This window comes from Lepidochelys kempii, chromosome 4 (genome assembly GCF_965140265.1).
Source record: "Lepidochelys kempii isolate rLepKem1 chromosome 4, rLepKem1.hap2, whole genome shotgun sequence".
NCBI lineage: Eukaryota > Metazoa > Chordata > Testudines > Cheloniidae > Lepidochelys > Lepidochelys kempii.
The window spans coordinates 80,456,588-80,481,722 of NC_133259.1; the positions used below are offsets into that span (position 1 = coordinate 80,456,588).

General features: G+C 40.3%; 1 protein-coding gene across 32 annotated transcripts in view; it reads right to left on the minus strand.

Annotated features, from left to right (window-relative positions):
* SORBS2 (sorbin and SH3 domain containing 2) overlaps positions 1–25,135 on the minus strand; it is a 450,872-nt gene that overhangs the window by 223,315 nt on the left and 202,422 nt on the right. For 31 of the 32 annotated variants that reach the window (XM_073341803.1, XM_073341830.1, XM_073341822.1 and 28 more), the window contains one exon: positions 17,003–17,138. The gene's annotated coding sequence lies outside the window, so the exon portion shown is untranslated. Of the gene's footprint in view, positions 1–17,002; positions 17,139–17,419; positions 17,507–25,135 lie in introns of those variants that run through there. The other variant, XM_073341804.1, reaches the window with a different exon arrangement.

The following is a 25,135-nucleotide window of genomic DNA, read 5'->3' on the forward strand; positions in this document are numbered from 1 at the left end:
TGAAATGGTGGCTAGTGTTACCGTTGGCCTTTTACACAAGCAGCAATATACCACAAACAGAATTGTTAGGGCGAGAACAATTGCCTACACTAGCGAGTAGTAGCTTTTGGCTTTGTTAGTGAAATAACATAGCACATTTTTTTGTTGGCATAGATGCCCCATCCGGATGGCTGTGACAAAGGCAGCTTTCTCCAAATTAAATGTGTGTTGCAACACTGTGAAGGAGGAGGCATCTGTATTGTTTTGCCCTGACGAATTTTGCAGGCCTGAAGCAGCAAAAGCGGTTTTACCACTTTTGTTTGGGGTGTCTCTGGGCTCTCACAATTACTGCCTTATTTTGTTAACAAAGCAACAGTGAAAGAAAAAGAACAACATAAATGCGCCTACTGGGGAAACTGAGGCACAGACAAAAAACTTTAAAAATTATTAGTTGTTTTGTTACAGCCTTTTTTGACTTTTGTCATAGATGTTGTCTGCCTGGTTCCAGGAGGTTAAAACAATGATATTTTGTTCAGGGATTAGGGGCTGCTACTGCTTGCCAAAGGGCCTTTTATTTCACTTTAGGCTACCACAGGAGGAATAGGGTTTGTCCCCATGGGACCATGGGAGGTTTGAGGCCACCCATCAGGTATTTTGCTGTGTCCTTGCTGTGTTTATTTGGACTATGCATTGTTTTTAAGGCACCTCCCCTCCAGCCTTTCGCAACACTGTGGCTTGGGCCCCTTTCACAGCTTGAGCTAGGGAGAGCCTTTGGAGGTATTTTTTTATATATATAATTGTAATTATTTAGATAATTTTATGAACAAATGGAAACCTGGATGGTCCAGGCACGTGGCTCGTCCACAACCGAGGCCCACAAGGCCATGACCAGAAACCTAAGGAAAAACGAAAAGGAGGACTTGTGGCACCTTAGAGACTAACCAATTTATTAGAGCATAAGCTTTCGTGAGCTACAGCTCACTTCTTCAGATCTGAAGAAGTGAGCTGTAGCTCACGAAAGCTTATGCTCTAATAAATTGGTTAGTCTCTAAGGTGCCACAAGTCCTCCTTTTCTTTTTGCGAATACAGACTAACACGGCTGTTACTCTGAAACCTAAGGAAAAACGTATGTTTTGAGCTGATTGGCATGCATTTATTTTAGTTTACCGGGAAGCTGAAGGTGGTACACTACCAGGGAGATGCAATTTACAATGGAGTATGGACCCACCCACTTGGCGGTTAGACTGTGGGTTGCCTTTTTTAGCTTTTGCAACATTACCTTGTTTTTAATTTGCCATTTTTGGATATTTTTAATGATTTTTTTTATGCTTGGCTTTTTTTTTTTTATTTAAAGCGGCCTTTATAGCTTTGTGGGTTTTACATAGCTTTTTTTTTAATTGAGCAAAGCTGAGATTTTTTTTGGTTGTGGCAAACAGTAAATGTGATTATTGGTAAACCCAGTACTTACATTATATTTACATTTGTTTATTAATGGGTTGCTAACACTTTTATTTTTTTTTCAACTTTTTTTTTTAGGAATTAATAAATACACATTACTCATTATACAGTATTTTGGTTTTATTATTTAATTTATTTTATACACAGGATTTTAGTGAAATGTTTTTACTTTGGAGCAATAGGCACGGACAAGCACACCCACTTTTGAAGAGTCCACTCAGTACAACCTCTGGTGTTTAATAGCTTCCCTCCCTCCCCAGCCCACTGGCTTAAGGTTTGGGGTAGCCAGAAGGATTCCATGTGTCATATGAAGAGTGGGCTCACTTCTTATATTTTTGCTTTTAGAGCTTGCTGGTGTGCATTTTTAATAATTTTTTAATTAAAAGGTTTGGCTTTACTATGCTAGAAACATACTGTATTTATTTGTATTGATAAGTATTAAACAGTGATCTTTTCCTTTGCTTTAGCAAGTGTATTAAAACCTTAGTGTTTTTTGATATTACCCAAAACATATTGTGTTTTAAGGTGGACAAAGCAAGTATTTGCATTTTAGTACATTCCACAGCTATAGCAGTATGTTTTTTTATTTTTATTTGTTTTTGTATTAGGCTGTCCTGTAGCTGGGACAGAGAGCTTAATTCATTTTTAATTATTTTTAGGTTTATAGTATTTATAACTTTTGCTTTAAAATTAATTTTCCTAATATGGTATCTGCTACCTGAAGATTTTTTTTCCCAATATTTAATACACAACAGTGCTAGCAACAAGACAAACAACACAAGACAAAACATAGAACACAAAACACAATCTTTATTGTGAGAGTAGATCTATGGTATTTTGGGTTGCTTTTTAGCTGGCATTAGTTTTTTTTTATTTTTTGAAAGACAAAAATAACATATTTTTACCCCTTTGGGGGTGGCAGATTATTCCTTAATATATATATATATATATATATATATATATATATATATATATATATATATTTTACAAATATTTTTGCTGATTGCAGGCAAAACAGAGGAATTACCCCCATATTTTCCTGTATTTGTTTTATACACAGGCTAGGTTTTAATGGCTTTTACCGTTATTAGTTAGGTAACTTCCATTAACACAGATGCTTTTTGGTTTCCATTTGGATTGAAAGCCATTAGCAGCTTAGAGACTTTGTTTTAAAAGGGACACACAATTAACTTTTATCAGAATTTTGATTACTGTTTATTTTTAATTTTTGCTTTTAAAACATACAAAAATTTGAAAAAGAAAACACAACCTATTGTGGCTTTCTTTGGAGCCCTATTAGGATTTTAATTAAGTAGCATGGTATGTTTGAATGTTTTTTACCCCTTCTACAATATACACTGCTTTGTTTTTATATAGCTGTCTATAGATTACATTTTTTATACATTTGGGGCAGTTAAGTTTTAATAGAACCCTTTCATTTTTTTTTAGCAAATTTGATTAAATGTTTATAGTTAACTGAATGTAATTAAGATAATTTTTTTTTGCCTGGATTATTTACAGACTTTTTTTTGGAAAAGGGCCCATTTTTCCTTCAGAATGGTTGCAAAGAAACCAAGAATTTTTTATAAGATTTTTTAAAATACTGTTACAATGTTTAATTGCTTAATCCCTCCAGCCTTTGCCGAATTAATTTTTTAAAATTTGCTTATTTTTTAAGAAGACATTTTAATTAATTTAGATTTTATTATTTTAAATACTGTTTTAGGGATTTGAATTTTTGATGTTTGCATTTTTTTATTGTTTTTTATTTTTTGCTAACTATGCCGTTAGGGCTTTTAACCTGTTTTTTACTTTTTTTATTTGTTGCTTGCCTGCTTGTTTGAGCCCAATCCTGTTTTCCTTGCTGCACTATCCCTTTCCATGGGCACAGGCATTGTTTTACTACCAATTTAGGACGGAGGGTGGGCTACTTAATTAGCCCCCACCCCTTCTGGTCCCTTTCCTTAAACATTTTTTTTAAATTGTGGAATTACCATAATATTACTTACAAGAAATACTATACTGCCCAAACTCCTATATTTTTTAGATTTTGGTTTAACAGAGCAAGGTTTGTTTAAAAGGAGTAATCTTTTGAACAAAGTATTATCTTTGAATTGCTTCCTTTTAAACATTTTTATACAGGTGCTACCACTATTTGCCCACACTCTTTTAGAGTTGGCTTTTATATAGAAAATATTGCCTGAACATATTTTTTATGAATTTTTTAAATTTTTATAACTTTTTTGTTACAATTTGTTAGTAGAGCTTTTAAGGTTTTTTTAGTTACTTGAAATTTTAGGTTGCCCACGATTGCACCAGGGCTTACAATGTTCACCCTCCCCCTTTCGGGCCGGAGGGAGAGACGCTAAACCTCCCTCCATATTACCTGGTCTAATACCACTGAGGGTTCATACACCAAATAAAACTCTTCCCAGGCAGAGCGAGACACGGTAAGTTCTCCTCTTTAACTTAGGCATGCTACTGCTGAGGGTGTATGCACTGAGGACTGTTTGCTTGGAGCAAGAATTTTTAAGTCCTCCTGCTATTACCCGGGACTTCTACAACCGGGGGTATACCCACCTGCACTTTTCCCCCGCCAACCAGGGTGGAGAGAGGAATGCTAAACCTTTCTTCGGTTTTCAGTCATACTACGGCTAAGAATGGGCACATGTTTAATGATAAGTTTTTTAACATGTAATACCAACAGTGCCAGATAGAGCAAACATAAAATGCCAAGGGCAGAACAGTTGGTGCGCTCCACAGGCCCCCCCCCCGGCAATTCTCCACCAAAACTGACAGATTTTTGTTACCATCTGCCTGAGGCGTTAGGTGATTAGGCTGAGGCCGCAGGATTGTTAGGGAGGAGATGACAGAGCATACCAAGTAACTGAGTTTTAAAGCTTTATAAATAAAATAAAAAGAAATAACAGCGGAAAGTGCTGGGTGGGGGGCTTCTCCACGCCACTTAGAGGAAGGAAGAAAGCGTTAGTGCCCCAAGCCCTAACCCACTTTTATACTTATACCTGCACTACCCGAGGCTGGCCAAGCCCGGATGTAAACTGGGAGGAGTGGTAGATACGCTGGAGGGGAGGGATAGGATACAGAAGGACCTAGACCAATTGGAAGATTGGGCCAAAAGGAATCTGATGAGGTTCAATAAGGATAAGTGCAGGGTCCTGCACTTAGGACGGAAGAACCCAATGCACAGCTACAGACTAGGGACCGAATGGCTAGGCAGCAGTTCTGCAGAAAAGGACCTAGGGGTGACAGTGGACGAGAAGCTGGATATGAGTCAGCAGTGTGCCCTTGTTGCCAAGAAGGCCAATGGCATTTTGGGATGTATAAGTAGGGGCATAGCGAGCAGATCGAGGGACGTGATCGTTCCCCTCTATTCGACATTGGTGAGGCCTCATCTGGAGTACTGTGTCCAGTTTTGGGCCCCACACTACAAGAAGGATGTGGATAAATTAGAGAGAGTCCAGCGAAGGGCAACAAAAATGATTAGGGGTCTAGAACACATGACTTATGAGGAGAGGCTGAGGGAGCTGGGATTGTTTAGCCTGCAGAAGAGAAGAATGAGGGGGGATTTGATAGCTGCTTTCAACTACCTGAAAGGGGGTTCCAAAGAGGATGGCTCTAGACTGTTCTCAATGGTAGCAGATGACAGAACGAGGAGTAATGGTCTCAAGTTGCAGTGGGGGAGGTTTAGATTGGATATTAGGAAAAACTTTTTCACTAAGAGGGTGGTGAAACACTGGAATGTGTTACCTAGGGAGGTGGTAGAATCTCCTTCCTTAGAGATTTTTAAGGTCAGGCTTGACAAAGCCCTGGCTGGGATGATTTAACTGGGAATTGGTCCTGCTTCGAGCAGGGGGTTGGACTAGATGACCTTCTGGGGTCCCTTCGAACCCTGATATTCTATGATTCTATGATTCTAATGTAAGAAGAGGGGGAAGGATGAACGGGAGTTCTTGTCCCGTGCACGGGTTGTTCAGGGTCCGCTGTTGATCTCCAACTCGCTTTAGCTTTTGGGAGGGTTTTAAGTCCTGGGTTCTTCTGGGGCATTTTGCTTAGGGACCTTTGTCCTTTGCGCTTTTTGTACCAGTTTAAACTGTCCTTTTGAGGCTTTTTTGGCATTTTAAAAACATGTTGGCTTTAGGGTCACAAGACTGTTATGTTTTTATTTGCTAACCTTTGCATTTTTATGAGTTTTGCATTTTTTTCTTAGGTTTGTTTGGTTTAGGGGTTTTTTTTAAAATAGGCTTTTGGCTGTTTAGCAGCAGGGAGCTTGTGTGCATGGGCCTTGAGTGGCAGTTTTGCCCCTCATTTTTGAGCCTAGCTGAATTGTTGAGTTAACCCGTTTCTTTTTCCCTTCCCTCCCCCTTTGGCCTTTTGTTACCTGCAAAGGAATTTTTTGCTTTACACTTACACCTTTAACCCTTTTTGAGATTCTTTTTTAATACATACAAAAGCATGAGCAATATATGATGCTGGTGTTTACCTAGGGGCAAGCAGCTATATTGTGACAGCTCAGGAATAGAAAATGCAGCTGAAATCAGTGATTTTGACCTGGACTATATCAAAGAGCAGGATCTTCCAGACTGAGGTACATCCCAAGGAGACGATTGGTGGGCAGTAGGTACTAGGCTAGGGACTGTAATCCCTACTGCAGGAACGGTGCTGATCCCAGTACCAATGGTGATCCAAGGACGGAGAATGGTGCTTCGAAGATGAGGGGGAAGAGTAAGAAGTCCCTGATCTCAAGGAGCCCTAGAAGTCATCCAGTGTGAATGGAGGCACCACCCCTGAGGCAGCAAACAGTCAGCCTCGTCCTGCACATAATACAGAGAAGGCACTGGTGCAGCAGATGAATGAGTAGTTGATGCTGTTGGTACTGGGAGAGGCATTGCCCTTGTAATTGGCACCAGACCAATGATGGTGCAGAGACCATCTGTTAAGGACACTGTCAGTGCCAAAGATAGCATCCCCACGATTAACCCCTCGGCACCACAAAGGACACTGGCAGCAACTCTTCAGTCTGAACTCTGGACGGTGTGGAATGTGGTGCTGACGAGCATGACGGCTCCACAACCTGCCCTGGCAGGGCCAATGGCACAGCAGAATGAAGTAGAAACCATGGTAGCTGACAGCCCCTGAACTGCAGGGGAATCTGGAATGGAAAGGCAAAGCAGGATTGATGCCACCTGGTATGTCAATGGCATGGAGATGGTGGGTGCTGATGATGTCTTTGTCAGTACCAGACGCAACAAATGTTTCATGGCCAAAACTGGAGTCAATGGTATAGAGTCCCATTGATCTCAGCACAGTACCTGAGAGCGGTTAGAGGACACAGTTCCATCATGCATATGACTCTCAGTGCCAGTCAGCACTCCTCTTAGAAGACAAAGAGGAATCCTTTCAAGTCCTGAACTGGTCCCAATTGGTCTCATGGCGTCTCTTCCTTGGTGGACACAAAGAAGGAAAACAATGTCTCTCTTCCTGTTAGGGGAAGCACTGGATCTTGAGCCAGGAGCCACATCTCCCGTCAGCTCTATAGGAAGAGGTCTGAAGAGGTCCTCTGCTGAAGCAGACCTCATGGCCTGCTCTTAGAGGTGCTGTTTCTCGCACCTGCATTGGCTTCTTAAATGACTTGCATATAGAGCACCTCGCTACGAGTGGGGGGGGGGGAAGAGTCTCTAGTGGGGATAGCTACCCCACATGATGGGCAATGTGTAAACCCCAGTCAAGGCATCACCCACGTTAACTATCTATCCTAACCACTGTAACTAAACCTAAAAGTGCTACTAAGCTACACTACAATGAATTATATACCAGGAGTGGCCAAACTAACCAACTCTTCGAGCTGCATACAATAATCTTCAGAAGTTCGAAAGATGCAAGACATGCACAACTTGTTCTGTGAGCTGGTGCCTGCTGGGGTGTGGGGCAAAAGCCCTTATACCCCCCTCCCTGCAGGGAAGAAGTCCCTAGTCCCACCACCCCACTGCAGGGCAGAAGCCCCAAGCTCCCCCCTGCTCCCAGTCTGGTAGGCAAAGAATGGGGGTGGGGGCTCCATGAGTTATACTTTAACTGCAAGGCTCTGTTTGGCCATGACTGCTATATACAATAAATTCCCAGGGTACTGTAACTGAGAAAAACACTGTGAGGTCAATCATCACACAGAATGCTCCGACTCCTGCTGAGGGTGGTGAGAAGGAACTGAGGAGAATTGGGGCAATGCTGCCCTTATGTAGCCAGGGAAAGTCTAGAACCACAGGGAGCGAGCACCGACACTAAAGATACTGCTAGGCTGTAAAATTCTCCGGCTGCGATGTGCCAGGCACATGCACACCTGAGTGGAATACATATCTGCAACCACTCAAAGAACTACATTGTGTGACTTAGCTGACCAGTCAAGCAGATTGAATTCAAAATACTAAGTGTACTTAAAACATTCACTAGTTTATGACAATCCAATAGACACAAATATAGTCTTTAAAGTTTTGTTAGAACAATTATGAATAAAAACCAAGTTTCTTCAAGTTATGATGGATTCCCAGATAATTCACAAACAAACAAAAGGCCAAACCCAATAAATAAGCAGCTTGCAACAAGTAGTTCCGCCAGCTGATTCCAAGGCTCGCCAAACCTGCACCGTCATGTTAAATGTTTGTCAGGCTCTGACAGGGCTTATTCAGGTGGCACAGATTTCCACCAGAAACATTTGTCCAGTCCTAGTTAATTTTTGGGCCAAGTTTGCATAATTATTAGTAACAGGCTAAATTTGAAAGTCTGAAGTTCCAAAGACTGGCACCTCTGCTTCTGGTTCTAACTGGAACCTGGAAATACAAAGGTTTGTGAAAACGAAAATAAGAAAACAAATCAAAAACAAAGATCTTCACATATATCCAAACTACTGAACTTGAAAAAGGTCCTGTTTGGGTGCCATTAGAGTTCTTCTGGATGAAGGTTTAGGTCAGCTGGTGTTTCACTTTATCTGATACACCCATTCCCAATTATTATGTTTGTCAAACATTTATTGAATTTCTGATCACTTCCTTTTACAAGCATTTATTAGGCACCTGTCATCATGGATATTTAAGCAGTGTAAGAGGCCTTCAAGATCTCAGTAAGAGATCAGATAGCATGCTGACCTTCTCCCTGAAGCTTTACCAATCATCTAGGATAGGTTTTATTGAAAACTCTTACAACTGTAGACTGTCACTTTAAATTCCAGGATATTTCCTGGTTCTATTTTCCCCAGCTGGGGACTCTATAGAGAATTATGTGATCTGGGCCATCCTAGCAGCAATCAGTATGCAGCCAAACAGCCCATACAAAGAAGGGGTGAGTTGTGTCTGTTTTAGAGATCAGCCTTCCTTTGTCTCTCTGTTCTTGGGTTCTGTGTGCAGTGTCCCACTACAACCTTCCAGAGACAGTATTCTATGTTTTTATTTAACTTCTCTGTGTATCTGCTGTGAACATAATAACAAAGGAAACTAGCATTTAATCAATTGGAATGTCCTCACTAAAGCAGTGAATCATGCAACTGTTTCTAAGCTACCGGCCTTGTGCTTATCCTATGTCTGCAGGGAGTGAATTCCATATATGTAGGCTCACTACATAGAAAGTGCTCCCACTACCATACACAAGCTTCACATGGCATCAAGTTTCAGGGTTCCAATGAGCACAGATCATATAATAACTCAGAGATGGTACCGAATAGAGTTTGAGCCTAGGCCATTTAGGACTTCATACAGGATAACCACTACCCAGAATTTCACCTAGTAGTGGATTTAGAGCTTTTTAATATAATTCACAATAAAAAAAAAAAACTGGGCAGCTACTGACATTTATTTCCTAGACATATTTATATTTTCTTGACAGCACATGGAATTATGAATTACAGTCCCCGTTCTACCTATGAATTAATTTGAACACTTGCCTGAATCTAATTTCCTCCATGCAAATCCATTAGTGCAAAATGCTATATCTGTACTACTATTAGACATTTCAAGAGAGAATGTCAACATAAGTAGATACATTTGGCTCCGATACTGAGTTCCTATAGCAGAGGCAGCCTTCTGGGTTTCCTCCCCCCACTACAGTCTTGGATTTTCAGAAGCACTCAGCATTGGCTTAATGTGGCTCCCGTTTAAGCGAATGGGAGCTATTGACTTCAATGGGAGCAGCATCAGGGCCAACACTGAGCACTTCTGAAAGTCCAACCCTTGATGTGACTCTCCCTTCTCTTTTTTCACTGTTCTCTCTTCCCACTTCACCACTGAGTGTTAATTTCTTTTATCTGTTTGAGTCCCATTTGTGCCAGGTTAATTTGGGCCTCAGCTGTTGCTGCAATAGTCCAGTTACTGGTCTTGATCTTCAAATACAGGACCTGGTGGGAAGGGGGAATCACAGGTGACTTTACTCCATCTTTGGATTCCCTGATCTATAGGACTGCTGGTAGCCAGTCCAGGCAGCTCTAACTTAGCAAAGACTCATTGCAGTAGCTGAGGAGAATGCCCCCTCCCTCTAGCAAGTTCCGTATACTCAGGGCTGTGAGTGGGCCCATGCAGAGCTGGATGCACTGGGCGAATCCCCAGCTGGCCACCAACACTGAGTGTATTGGGGCTGAGGATCTGGCCCCCTGAATATGCCTGCTTTTGAGGCAGTGGTCCTTGATAAGAAGTGTGGTCTCTCTTCCAATACCTCTTCTGCATTTTCCCTTTCTCTGTATTGGACTTCCTCTCCTCCCTTATTTTACTCCTATCACCTCTTTTGCTATCACTCACTTCTACTTCCCTCTACCTTCCATTGCCTATAATCTCAAATGATCTTTCTTGTCTCTATCCTCTATGCTGCTGTTGACTCGACTTATTATAGCTACTTTTTGCACATTTATAATTTAAATTGTTGCTTGAAATGACTTTTACATTCACATTTCAAAGTTTGTCCAATTAATTTAACATCACTGCAGCAAAGAATGACAACCAACAGTGTGCATACCTCTAACTCTGCCAACACCAAAATCTGGAACACAAAGTGTGACAAACATCCAAAATGAGGAAGGGAGGGAGGGGACAGATGGACAAGTAAATTTGTGCAGAAAACCAATTATGGTGGCAATTCACTCATTTAGTTTAATTCGCTCTTTCTGTAACCTCAGTTTCATATTCTTTTTATTCCTGATGTAAACAATTTTCAGCAGTAGAAAGGATAGGACACCAAATGTGTGTGGAATTTAGGAAACCACCCAACCCAAATGAATGAAATCCCTTGATATGAGGTATGTGAGCCTGGGTTTGGAACACATGCCTCAAATCACAGGGAGCACAATGTCAGGTTGGAACTGGCCCTGTGAGCTACTGAGGTTAATACTTTGATATGGAGCACTCCCTATTACATTTATGCAAAAATCTGACATCCTGATTCAGGACCTATGAGGAAATAGGAAAATCAGGCTTCCAGTAGCAAATTAAGTTACCCACATTGCACGCCTGTCCTGCTTTGAACTAATGTAAATAGATTATTGATAATGCCAAACCTAGGCATTGAAAAGGCCCAAATCAATACAAAATGGTATTACTGTTGTATTTCATAGATTGCCCTGATCGTAATATGATTTGTTTACATTCTCACTAATCGACAGTTCTATCTGCAATCTGCTTATTACATAAAAAGGGTGGTGGTACAATGGTACGGTGACAGATAAAGACAGGAAACGAAAAAGGGCTCATCAGCAATGTTAGCTCAACAGCATTTACAGCGTGGAGAAGCTTTTAGCAAAGGAAATACAATTTATGCTTCATCTGCTGGTCTCAGAGCTCCTTACATTAAGACAGTCCATCGTAGGGTCTCAGGAACAGTGGAATGGTGCTGCAAAAGCAGCTATCCTCTTTCACATTTCTGCAAAGACCAGAGAAGAGCCACATATGGGGAGTTTCTGCCAGACATGGATCTAGTTGGCCACTGTTTTTTTGATTTTTTTTTTTAAACAAGGATGGAAAAAATCTTTAAGGGGGACCAAGCAGTTAAGCTTCCTAGGCTTTAGGGTGGCATACGTATTTAAGCCTCCTCAAATGCTAAAGAGTATTGAATATTTAGTGAGTTAAACCACTAATGACACACATTAGTCATTAAACTACTAATATACATAGACAAGCACACTCTTATACATGAACTTAAGTCATTAATTCTTTAAGGATAACTGAGGCTTACTAAAATACATTCAAAGATGCACCTAATAGATACACACTTAGGTGTGAACTTAAAAAAATGCACACATACATGCCTTATCTCTCTATAAGAAGAAACACTGTTAAGATAGCTTTCAGTATAGTTCATAACTTTACTTTTATGATGAAAAGTGCTATGTAAGAGCTACATATTATTAACCAATCAATATTTTTCAAACTAGACCATACGCTAGGGTTGGTTAAAATTTTCCAATGAAACTATTTTTGATGGGAAATTGAGTTTTCTATTACACTATTTTTTTGGGGAAAAATATCTACTTTCCACAATTATTTCAATTTTTCACCAAAAAATGTCTGAGAACTGAAAAGTCTCCAGCTTTCATTGGAAAACCAAAATATTTTGGCTGTAAACAAACATATCAATTCAGATATGCCATCTCAGTGCCTCGTGGAAATTCTAGTTTTAATGCTTCATGTCCCCATTCTCCTCTGGGCTGGGCTGCCAAGTCAGACTTATTTCCCATGATGCACCATGACCATAGTACTCCCATAATGCATTGCCTTGCCTCACAAAGAGGGGAAACCATGGTGCATCATGGGAAAGATAGACTGATCAGAGACTTTTGCCTGTAGAGAAGAATAGGAGTATGAATTACCTAAACTACACCTTCAGTAAAGCACCACAGTGGTGTTTACAAATTGAACTACTTTGGTTTCAGATTTTTGGCCAAAAAGTCAAAGTTTTCTATCGTGGATATTCCTATCTGTTCAGAGACCAAACAGCAGAAATTTCAGCCCAGAAGGTAAGAGTTCTTTTGGAAAGTTATGAGCATATAAAAGAAGAAGATTGCCATCAAAACAATTTTGCAGTCAATTTTGCTCACTACCAGTCACTATCACGACTATTATATTGTAAAGACAAGGTACTACAACCTTAACTCACTCCCCACAAACTGCAGAAGGCCTATCAGGACGTCTTTCTCCAAGACCCTCTGTCTTAATGGCACTCTGTTGGCTCTGAAGTGACTGGAGCCCCTCCAGGGGTAAGGGTGTTTCCCAAGCCAAGGAGACAGAAGGAAGAGGAAATGTCCTTCTTTTTCCCACAAGGCAGTAATGGGGAACAAGAGAAAAAGGGGAGCCCCTTTCCCAGCAGCCAGCGTGAAGGGAGAAAAGATGAAGTTCTTACATAATATGCCATCACGTCACAACATTACAGCTCTACATAATGATGATGAGTTGCAACAGTGCAACTAGACAAAGTAAACACTGTGATGCTACATTATGACATAATTTGTGACTCTGTGACTTTATTAGATGACAAATAGCTGTCCAGCTGTTGAAGTCAAACAGCACAGCTCTATCTGGTCTTCATTCAGTTCATTCCATAACACGAGTGAATAGAAATAAAGAATAGTGAGCATGATTCTGCTCTCACTTCCACCATGGTGTGAAAGAAGAATCAAGTTTATTACTTATTCCACCTACATAAAACCTGAGTGTTCCAGCTATACGTATGAGAAGTGCCACCAGTGCAGGGCTATTAGCTCTCTGCAGCTGCTATCCTTACTCGACTTATACAGAGGGACTACTAGGGTACAACAGCAGCTGCATCCCTCTCCACAAGTTGTCTTGGGTAGAGAGGCAAATTATCTATGTCAATGCTGAACCATGGCCCAGGGCTTGTCCCAGAACTATCACCCTCAACCTTCTGTGCTGATCTTTTGTGGCTTGCAGTAAATAGGCAGGTTTCAGAGTAACAGCCGTGTTAGTCTGTATTCGCAAAAAGAAAAGGAGTACTTGTGGCACCTTAGAGACTAACCAATTTATTTGAGCATGAGCTTTCGTGAGCTACAGCTCACTTCATCGGATGTAGCTGTAGCTCACGAAAGCTCATGCTCAAATAAATTGGTTAGTCTCTAAGGTGCCACAAGTACTCCTTTTCTTTTTAGTAAATAGGCAGACATGCTCAGCCAGTTGACCCTGGTGCATCCCCACTCTGATCCTTAAGTAGTAAAGAGGGCAGTGTGCTGCCCTTACACAATGGATGAATTTCAGCCATTCTGCATACTTTGTTCTACTATTTTTAAACAGTCTTATTTTCTCTGTTTCAACATGGTCACATAGCGTTAAACAACATTCAGTTAGAACAAATACCCACTAATCTCTGCTATTGATAAGTGTGTGTAACTCACAGTAATCTCCACAGGAGCTACCCATGTTCACTGATGGCAGAACAGATGTTAAATTCAAATTCTTTATCAGCGTGAAAAATTCTTACTACACAAGTATTCCTAGCTATCAGGATAGAACCTTAATTGTTTCTAGAAGCAACACATCCTGAAAGCAATCACTGTATCTGGAAAACAGACCTGTACATCGGGAACAAATCAAGGAAATTCTGAGATGTCTTATTTGATCAGATGTGTAGGCTCCATTATCAAAAGCTTACACATACTCCTCTGTTTAAATTTATAGACAGTGGTGACAGGTCACATTTGTTTATTCAACCAACACTAACTGCTCTGAGTGATCCTTTACTCTCCAAACACATTGCATTACAAGTAACAGCACTAGGCTATTCAAGACTTATAAGGCTCCCTGGGAGCATATCAGTTAAGTAAAATAAAAAATGTAAACCAGGAAGTTTATTATTTTTTCACTGACATATTTGACATCACCTTTGGAGAGTGAACAAAGACACACTGTCAAAGGGAGAAACCTGCACAAAATGTTACTGTGTGTTCTTCATGAATGCAGAGGTATATTTAAGCAAAGAAAGAATTCCATTGCTCTCCTGAGACTTCCTTCATTCAGCTGATTTACTTATGGTGCCACATTCACACCACTACAATTCAGATTGTGTCAGCATTTCACATACTGACTCCTAATTGCTGGAGCTTATCCTAAAAATTAATGCTAACCTGAAATTTAGCATTACTTGGTCTCAGTTCCTGAGCAATTTTATTTGACTATAATTTTTTTTAATGAAATGTTTCATCATTTTAAAGTGGAAAATTCCCAGTTATAGACATTCCTTCACACTTACTTTACATAACTCAGATATTATTCTGATAAAAAATAGTTTTTGGAAAGTTTTGCCAAGAATATAGTTTTGTTGTATTTTTTTCTCCAAAAGGCTCTTTTGCGGAGAAACACACATTTCTTCCTGACTTTCATCTACAAGTACGTGCTCACTCCACAGGGGACCATATTACAGCAACCAACCTTCTCTCTAAACAGTATTCCTTTCAGAGGTCCTTAAAAACCTCTTCATAATGGGCCATCCACAAATAGGCTAACAGATAAGTCAAGCGGTCATTACTGCACGTTGGAAAAGCTGGGTACATCAGTGAAAAAAGAGTGATCAAGCTGGGGGAAGAGGAAGTGGGGTCTTTTGGTGAGGGATAAGAAGGCAACAGGCTCACTGTTCAGGAAGACAAGTAGGTAGGAGAGAAGAGCCCTAGATGAGTAGAAGAGGTGGTTTATGAGAAGTGGATGGGAGAAGGTGGCTGGGGTGGCCCAGCATTGAGGCACAAAGAAGGACAGATTGTTGCAGAGAGGCACAGGCCAGTTGATTCCTTTTGGTCAGAGACTGGAATGTAGCTTGACAAGGTGGTTTAGTCTGATACTTAAATGGACAAAATAACCACCAGGTCACTGGATTATTATGCATCATCTCACTAGCTATCTGAATGCGCTTATTAGGTGAGGAAGAGTCAATCAGCCAGAGGTGTGTCTGCTGAGTGATGCAAATCCCACACAGCTCTGAGGTTACTACCTGCCCAGAATTATCAACACCTGGTGGCCCGGGCAAGCAAGAGTCCAGGAATGGGATCCAGGTCTCCCATAGCAGTGGGAAACACTAGCACAGGGCTCTGACCAAAACCTGTATTTCTGAACAAATATCACAAGACACCCAAGATGTTAATTTTTATACAAGTCTATATTTTTTACCAAATATATATATATATATTATACAATAAAAACGATATACACATTTTATAACTTTATGTGAATTTTTCTTGTACAAAAAGTAAACTGAAAATTAAATTAAATGAGTTAGGAAGCCCGGTCACAGCTTTTCAATAAAAGAATTGACCCCAACAACTTTCCCCTCATGAAAAGTTTAAGACAGAACACTACTGTATTTTTAAATGTAGCTTTGCTTTGACGTATGGCCCAGGGTTTCAAGAAACTTTTTTTTAAAATGTGAACTCTAATTCCAGGTTTTTCTATGGCAAAGATTGAAAAACCAACTATGCTGAACTGAGGCATACAGTACACAAGAACATAGTAATTATGGTAAGCCAGTGGTCCACAGTGTATGTGAGCTGATGGACTATGTCTCTGTAAGCTGTCATTTAATGCTAGCTTCTTGCTTAGAGAAGTCATAGCATGCAGCAGGAAGCTGATCATCGAAGCTCGAAAAAGTGATTGATCTCAGAAATGGAAGAATTGGTTTTGCTTTTTTAGACATTTTCTTCATTTTGTTCATAGTAAGGAAGAATACAGGAATGTAGTTGACAAATCAAAGTTTTTATTCAGAAGGTGTTGTCATATCACCATAGCAAAACATTCCCCCCACCCAAGATACGTTAACACCCCATAATCAAATTAAATGTTATGTTGGAAGTACACAGATCAAAGCACTTTGAAAACTGTAAGCCACATCAAGTATCCTTATAATAGAGTAAAGGGCAGTTACAGAAATATTTTATGAGTAGGTTAAAGAAGCCTGCTGGTAAACGTGCCAACACCACAGATTAACTAGGTGCATACATTAACATCAGTGAAAGAAAAATTAAATTTTACATTGCACGTGTTAACGTTTTAGATTATATATTGTCTCTGCACCACATGCAACAAACAAGCAAACCAAGCAACACTAGTGAATCAATGGGAAAGATGATTTTAAACACTGAGGATTTATGTGCTATAATTGAGAAATTCTCTTTACTTAGATAGTTGATTGTATTCTACTAACTTTCAAACACTAAAAGCAGGAAGAAATCTAAAAATACAGTGATCTGGGGTTTTGCTTTAGATCTTCTCTTATGATTTGGATACAACCTGAGAGCTAAATTATTAAAATTTACAACCCAGCCCATTCTAAAATGCAGTACATACAACTTTAGATGAATATTTCAGAGAGCCTCAAAAAAGGCACAGTAAAGCAGGACCTAGACTCTTGCCTCTGTACAACATAATTGGGTTTGCACTTCTGTACAGAAATAGAACATATGGCTAAGAAATACTAGTAATAAGTAGCAGGTTCTCTCTGAATATTAGCTAGATCATCAAGAAAGTCAGTCATGAGTGCAGTAAGAAAACATAGAACATATGTTTAACAAAAAATATATATGACTTACCGGACAGACCAGCTTGGCTGTTTCTCAAGTGCAGAGGAAGTAAGTGCTTCTTCCCTTGTACATGTAGTTCTTGTTTATTTAGCCTTTTTTAAAGGTTTGCACTACAAAGGTTTAAGTTTAAGTCAAATCCAGGAATCTGTAGGGGAGAAACAGGGAAGGGGATAAGAGAGTAAATGAATCTCAGCTGCTGGCTGGTACGACTGTTCTAGGAGCATTTGAGCTATTTTCAGCAACGGACGGGTTTGCCTACAGTCAGGATTAAAATGCAAAACATTCACACACATAAAAATCAGGAAACCCACAACAACAACTTTGTGCATTGTCCAAATTTTCATTTAAAGAAACAGAAGGAACAAGTAATGTTGATGCAGAAAAATAATGTAAAACACACATCTGGGGCCTTTTAGACTATATTACCTATGGGCTCAGGAAATTAACCACTATATTTTCTTTTAGCTTGGAAAAGTAGCTTCAAGTTTAATCACCACTGAAGATGCTGTGCCATCTCCACAAAAGGGTTTCTCTGAGCTGGAAGGGCTTTCTCATTTGCTCATTTTGCATTCAAGTTTTTTTTGATCTAGGTGATGTCAGTGTCTGATGGCAATCCAGTCTCCCAGCAGTTTATTTTCAGTTTGCATCTAAATTTTCAGTGTCAAGAGTGCTATTTTTTGAATGTCTAAATATTTCTGACTGTGGCCTGAGACTGTAGCTCGTCTTCTCAGTAAGGACCAGGGACCATTCAGTGACATAATGGAGTTACCCAGATACCTGCCTGCACCTATTGAAAAAAATGACAAGGAAAACAAAGCATTTACTCAATTTGGGCTACTGATCACAGAAAAACTTAGCTTCATACTCATGCTCTTCTGGTGCATGAAAGCTGGTTTCTTTGGGGCTTACAGATAACATCAGTGAACTGAAATCGCTTCTTCTGTCATGTGAAGCAGCTTTTCAGGATGTCCTCTATAAATCTTTTCCTACCAATTGTGACAGGCACAGATTACTGTGCGTCATCAAGACAACTTCTCACATCCCACCACATCACTGTGGACTGCCCTTCCGTCAGAAGGAAAAAATAGCGTTCTGAAGTTACTTTCTAACCTGGATCCAAAACAAGTCCATGCTGCGTAGATTATAAAATGCTTTATTACATCTTAAATCCAGCTCAGATTTTTACTTAACTGGTTTGCTCATTTGGATAGGTTTTATGAGCTCAATCATTGGACAGCTTCAGATTTTTTGATATATGGTCTGAGAGTGGCTGGCATTTGAGGAATGTTTTCCCTGATGCCTGAGTCAGGATATCAGACAAAAATACAGCAACCCAATAAGGCACCCATGTGGTAAAGCAATTATATATTGGCAATTTTAACAAAAACACGAATGAGCAAATGTCCAATTAAAAATAACGTGCTCACACACCATAATGCAGGGCCAATCACAGTGATGAAGCTGTCAAAGTCCAAAAAGGAACTTACTCTTCTATGTAAGGGGAAGGATTCTCACAAAACTGATCCTTACCATTGTAGTGCCCCGTTAAGAACAATTGTTAACAAACAACATAACCACTAAATATTTGACTGCTAAGTTAAGCATTATTATTGCTTCATTCTAAGTTGTCGGTTCCTATTAACACACACACAATTAGAATGAAGGAAATGTTATAAAAAGGAGATGCCTAGTCACCTTCTCAACTGTTTGAATGTAAGCCAAATCAATCTAGGACCACTATCTTACCACAAACATTCATCCATAGAGGTACAGAAGAGTTCAGCTCTATTACACTATACACCGATATCACACATACAACATTGTAGCTGTATCTTAATGTCCAATTATTACTGAAGTAAGATTCTCTAATGTCCGCTACTATGCAGTGCTATATATCTTTTCAGAAGACAGCCATTCACTACATTGAGCTCCCTGATTTACCATCAGCACTTATTCCATCTTGGCACCTTACATTGTTTATTATATGTTCTTTGCAATTTATTTTGTGTAAATCATAACATACCTGTTATCTTTCATAGCATGTACTACCCTGCTCAGTAGTACTGCTTTGGTATATGTTAATCATTCATTTCAGCCACTGGATATAAATCCAGATTTTTATCAGATGATGGTGAGTTAGAAATGTGTTATACTCTGTAAATATTACTAAAAATGTACATACCATCTGGCCCTCTCCAGGCCAGATCTGATCATCCCTATGTTTATTAGCAAAACAGACACAAAGCACAGATACAGAGACAATTGTCTCTTCAAAATATCTACATACCTTCTATTAGTGATAATGGGAGTTTGGGACAGTTATTGAGGGGAAAATATAATAATTATAGGAATTCACCAGAAACAGTTTCCTAGGCCTACTTCTCCAGCCACTGCAAATGATCAACTCCTAGACAAGTCAATGGGAATTGTCTGTATGCAGTGGCTGGAGAATTGTTCCTCCTTTGGAAAATTTCCCAGATTAGTTTGAAAGCTGTTCAGATCCCATAACTTAAGTACAGTATAACCAGGTGTAATTTATTATTATTATTATTGTGAGTGTTACTTCTACACAACTTTGTGATCACCCTTGGAGTGCTATTTCTGACATAATTCTCCTATATGTGACAGCCCCATTTTCCTGTATGAATTATTACAGAAAAGAGTAAAAAAAACCCAAAAAAAAGTCCATTGGGGCAGATCCCCTCCTCAGTTCTGTGCCTTTGTGCTACTATGATTGACCACTGTGCGCCAAATAAATTCTCATTAAAGACCCGGAGAGAGGGTCCAACCTTGCTTTCTTTAATGACAATGGCAAAAACTTCCAGTGATTTCAATGGGAGCAGAACTAGGCCCTGAAGCTTATTTGCAAGGGTAGAAGGTGATGTGCAAGGAGCTTTCTCCTGCATACAAGTCTATCTCCAAAAGGGCCACCGTAAGGTACAGCTGGGGCCACCTCCCTCATCCCTTTCTGAAAGAGAGAGCAGAGCAGAGCAAGAGAAGTGGAGCCCATACTATACTCTGTAAAAGGGTGCCAGAGCGCTCTCTCCTGAATGGAACTTTCCCAGACCTTTTTTTGCTTTTTAGCCAAGGCAGCCAGAATGCTTCTGAGGTACCCTGCTGCTGCTCAGCCTCTCCACATATGCTCCACTTCAGTATAGCCTGTGGTTGAAGAATCACAATATAATAGTGACTACAAGTTTATATATAGGGATAGCCACCCTTGGGATAATGTGCAAGCCCTTTGGGAGTCATGGAGGAAGCTCAGGGGGTCATAGGAGGTCATGCAAAAACAAACATTTGGGAAAAAAAAGTATCAATACATTTTTGGTAATAAAAAAGTATAAACAATGTCAGCTCTGTAACAGGATATACCTTTAAAGACATACACCATATTGTTTTAACCTGAGAATCCCAGCTGGCGGATTAGTGTAGTCTAGTGAAAGATGAGAGTGTATGCAGAAAACTCCTAGAGCTTCAGCTAATACAATATTGAACCTGTATCTGCATGTGTGCCCATCTGTCTGGATTTCCTTATATAAAATAGAAGTCCCATACAAAATGTTTTGTTATATATATATGTACATGGGGGGGGGCAGTTATGTCATTCAGTCATTAAATTTTTTGAAAAATCACCACAGACCTCAAAATTTTTACCACGGACACAGTGCTGATCCCTGACCACAGGGTAGAATGTGTTCTGAAGTGTTGGCAGCCAAGATCACGAAGCCTCAAATTTACTGTGAGATTTAAAAAACAAATACGTATCACTTCACCCTCCCCACCCCCAAGAAAACCGGAAGCTTTGAAAAAAAAATCCAACAAGACTTGATTACTTGTTGTGGCCATGTTATCAAAGAACCCTTCAAGGACTTCTAGGTATCTCTATGAACCATACAACAATGTAAAGGTGGAATAACATTGCTCCATCGGTTTTAAAAAGTATAGGGCCTGAACTGCTACCAAATAATGCCGTTTTCCAAATAGTACTGTTATGTACAGCTGTGCAAACAACTGATCTTTTTGGTTCACTAGCTGATCGGAGGGGGGGAAATTGTGGGAAAAATATTTTAATGTTCTGGAAAACTGAAAAGTAAAAAAAAGTTCTGTTTTGGACTGAATGAAACACTTATTTTTGAGGCTTTATTTTACTTTTTTTATTTGAAAAATGGAAATATTGCATTTTTAAAAATGTGATTTTTTTTAATCCACCCCCCACCAAAACAATTAGACAAATTTGACATTAATTCACAATGTGTTTTAGTCTATCCAGATCTACATTTCTCTGCTAAAACTCTTTTGTCCAAAAATTTTTGCTATGCTTTACTCTTTTGTACCATATTAGTGACATGGCTGAGGATGCCCAAGAACTTCATGAATTAAATGATATATCTGGTGCTGCATAATTTCTAGTGTTGCAATGTATGTTTCCAATTGTTTATTAAAGCAGACACTCTTATATACAGCTTTGCCAGGACAAACAACAAGAGACTACTTTATTCAAGACATTGCAGGAAGAAGTCAAAGATTTCCACGCCCAGTGGGAGTGGTGGATTGCAATCTGCATGCATGGTGCCAAGGTGTTCACAGATAAGAATAGCAGACCAGTCGCATGGATCCAAAACACTACACATAAAGCCTCACAGCTTTAGTTTGTTATGTGCTCCCAAGCTCTTGCTGCCTGGAAGTCTGAAATATACTGTTTTTACAGAGGTTATAAAGTAGTGAACTTTATTAAAGGCTATGCAATGTATTTTTGATTTTTTGACATTGCTCTCTTATCATGGATTCTTCTTACAACCAACTCCACTTTCCAGATGAAGTGAGACAGCACTTCACCTCATGACAGCTAAGTCAGCCCTTTATTTTAAGAGCAGAAGTGAAGGTGTCAAGGTTCCTCCTCCACTCTGAACTCTAGGGTACAGATGTGGGGACCTGCATGAAAACCTCCTAAGCTTACTTTTACCAGCTTAGGTTAAAACTTCTCCAAGGTACAAATTAATTTTATCCTTTGTCCTTGGAATAATCACTGCCACCACCAAACTCTAACTGGGTTCACCGGGAAACGTAGTTTGGACACATCTTTCCCCCCCAAATCCTCCCAACCTTGCACCCCACTTCCTGGGAAAGGTTTGGTAAAAATCCTCACCAATTTGCATACGTGACCACAGACCCAAACCCTTGGATCTGAGAACAATGAAAAAGCATTCAGTTTTCTTACAAGAAGACTTTTAATAGAAATAGAAGTAGATAGAAGTAAAGGAATCACCCCTGTAAAATCAGGATGGTAGATACCTTACAGGGTAATTAGATTCAAAACATAGAGAATCCCTCTAGGCAAAACCTTAAGTTACAAAAAAAGACACACAGACACAAATAGTCATTCTATTCAGCACAATTCTTTTCTCAGCCATTTAAAGAAATCATAATCTAACGCATATCTAGCTAGATTACTTACTAAAAATTCCAAGACTCCATGCCTGTTCTATCCCCGGCAAAAGCAGCATATAGACAGACAGACCCAGACCCTTTGTTTCTCTCCCTCCTCCCAGCTTTTGAAAGTATCTTGTCTCCTCATTGGTCATTTTGGTCAGGTGCCAGCGAGGTTAGCTTTAGCTTCTTAACCCTTTACAGGTGAGAGGATTTTTCCTCTGACCAGGAGGGATTTTAAAGGGGTTTACCCTTCCCTTTATATTTATGACAGAAGGTTTTTCTGAATGATCAATCTCCCTTTGTGGAGTCCATCAATAATTCATTTTGGGTGTCATTGCTTATCCTGCCTTGCTGAATGAGCTGAGCTTTCTTCGCCAGGGCTGGAACTCAAATGTTCTGTCCATGCGTGATTCATCAGAAAACTTTGAATTTGGTCTTCCTGAGCACAAACAGGAAACTTGTAGTAGTTTCCTCTTGGCTTAGATTTTGTGGAGGGAACTGAGGAGCCAGCCAGGAATTATCAGGAAGCATCTGACGATTGAAAGTGACTGTCCCAAGGAACTGCAGGCCCAGCTGTAGTACTATTTTCCCCAATAACTCCTATGTGAAAGAAGTGGATCAGAAGACCCTGCATCCAAGATGTTACTGACTCATCAGCACTGACTGGATCATTGTAAGACAAATTGACAGGTATCTCTCATGAAAAAATTCTGCAGTTGACTTTCTCTAGTAACTTAGCTTTACTTGCAGGTGCCTTGAAAGTTCTGTTGTCATTTTCCTCCTTGTACTTTGAGGAGACGGTTTTCTCTTAGAATCATAGATTATTAGGGTTGGAAGAGACCTCAGGAGGTCATCTAGTCCAATCCCCTGCTCAAAGCAGGACCACACCAACTAAATCATCCCAGCCAAGGCTTTGTCAAGCCGGGCCTTAAAAACCTCTAAGGATGGAGATTCCACCACCTCCCTAGGTAACCCATTCCAGTGCTTCACCACCCTCCTCATGAAATAGTGTTTCCTAATATCCAACCTAGACCTCCCCACTGCAACTTGAGACCATTGCTTCTTGTTCTGTCATCTGCCACCACTGAGAACAGCCTACCTCCATCCTCTTTGGAACCCCCCTTCAGGTAGTTGAAGGCTGCTATCAAATCCCCCCCTCCCTCTTCTCTTCTGCAGACTAAATAACCCCAGTCCCCTCAGCCTCTCCTCATAAGTCATGTGTCCCAGCCCCCTAATCATTTTTGTTGCCCTCCGCTGGACTCTCTCCAATTTGTCCACATCCCTTCGGTAGTGCGGGGACCAAAACTGGACACAATACTCCAGGTGTGGCCTCACCAGTGCCGAATAGAGGGGAACAATCACTTCCCTCGATCTGCTGGCAATGCTCCTACTAATATAGCCCAATATGCCATCAGCCTTCTTGGCAACAAGAGTACACTGTTGAGTCATATCCAGTTTCTTGTCCACTGTGATCCCCAGGTCCTTTTCTGCAGAACTGCTGCTTAGCCAGTTGGTCCCCAGACTGTAGCGGTGCATGGGATTCTTCCATCCTAAGTGCAAGACTCTGCACTTGTCCTTGTTGAACCTCATCAGATTTCTTTTGGCCCAATCCTCCCATTTGTCTAGGTCACTCTGGACCCTATACCTACCCTCCAGCGTATCTACCTCTCCTCCCAGCTTAGTGTCATCTGCAAACTTGCTGAGGGTGCAATTAATCCCATCATCCAGATCACTGATAAAGATGTTGAACAAGACCGACCCCAGAAGCACTCCGCTTGATACCGGCTGCCAACTAGACATCAAGCTGTTGATCACGAACCATTGAACCCAACAATCTAGCCAGCTTTCTATCCACCTTATAGTCCATTCATCCAATCCATACTTTTTAAACTTGCTGGCAAGAATACTGTGGGAGACAGTATCAAAAGCTTTGCTAAATTCAAGATATATTACATCCACCGCTTTCCCCATATCCACAGAGCCAATTATCTCATCATAGAAGGCAATCAGGTTGGTCAGGCATGACTTGCCCTTGGTAAATCCATGTTGACTGTTCCTGATCACCTTCCTCTCCTCCAAGTGCTTCAAAATCGATTCCTTGAGGACCTGCTCCATGATTTTGCCGGGGACTGAAGTGAGGCTGACCAGTCTGTAGTTCCCCAGGTTCTCTTTCTTCCCTTTTAAAATATGGGCACTATATTTGCCTTTTTCCTATCGTCCGGGACCTCCCCCAATCACCACAAATTTTTGAAAGATAATGGCCAATGGCTCTGCAATCACATCAGCCAACTCCCTCAGCACCCTTGGATGCACTTGATCTGGACCCATGGACTTGTGCACATCCAGGTTTTCTAAATAGTCCTTAACCTTTTCTTTCCCCATTGAGGGCTTCTCACCTCCTCCTCATACTGTGTTGCCCAGTGCAGCAGTCTGGGAGCTGACCTTGTCTGTGAAGACCGAGGCAAAAAAAGCATTGAGTACTTCACCTTTTCCCACATCTTCAATGCTTGCAATAAAAATTAGATATTGACCATCAACTAAAAATGAATTAAGTCTATTATTTCCTCTATCCAACTTTATATGGAACAGCTTTTGTCTATAAGAAAGACTCATCCAACATATTAAATTGTTAGTTTTATCTCCTTTATAAAATTTGTTTTTCAGACATCATACTTAACAGGTATTGTCATAATTACAAAATTTCACCTGCTC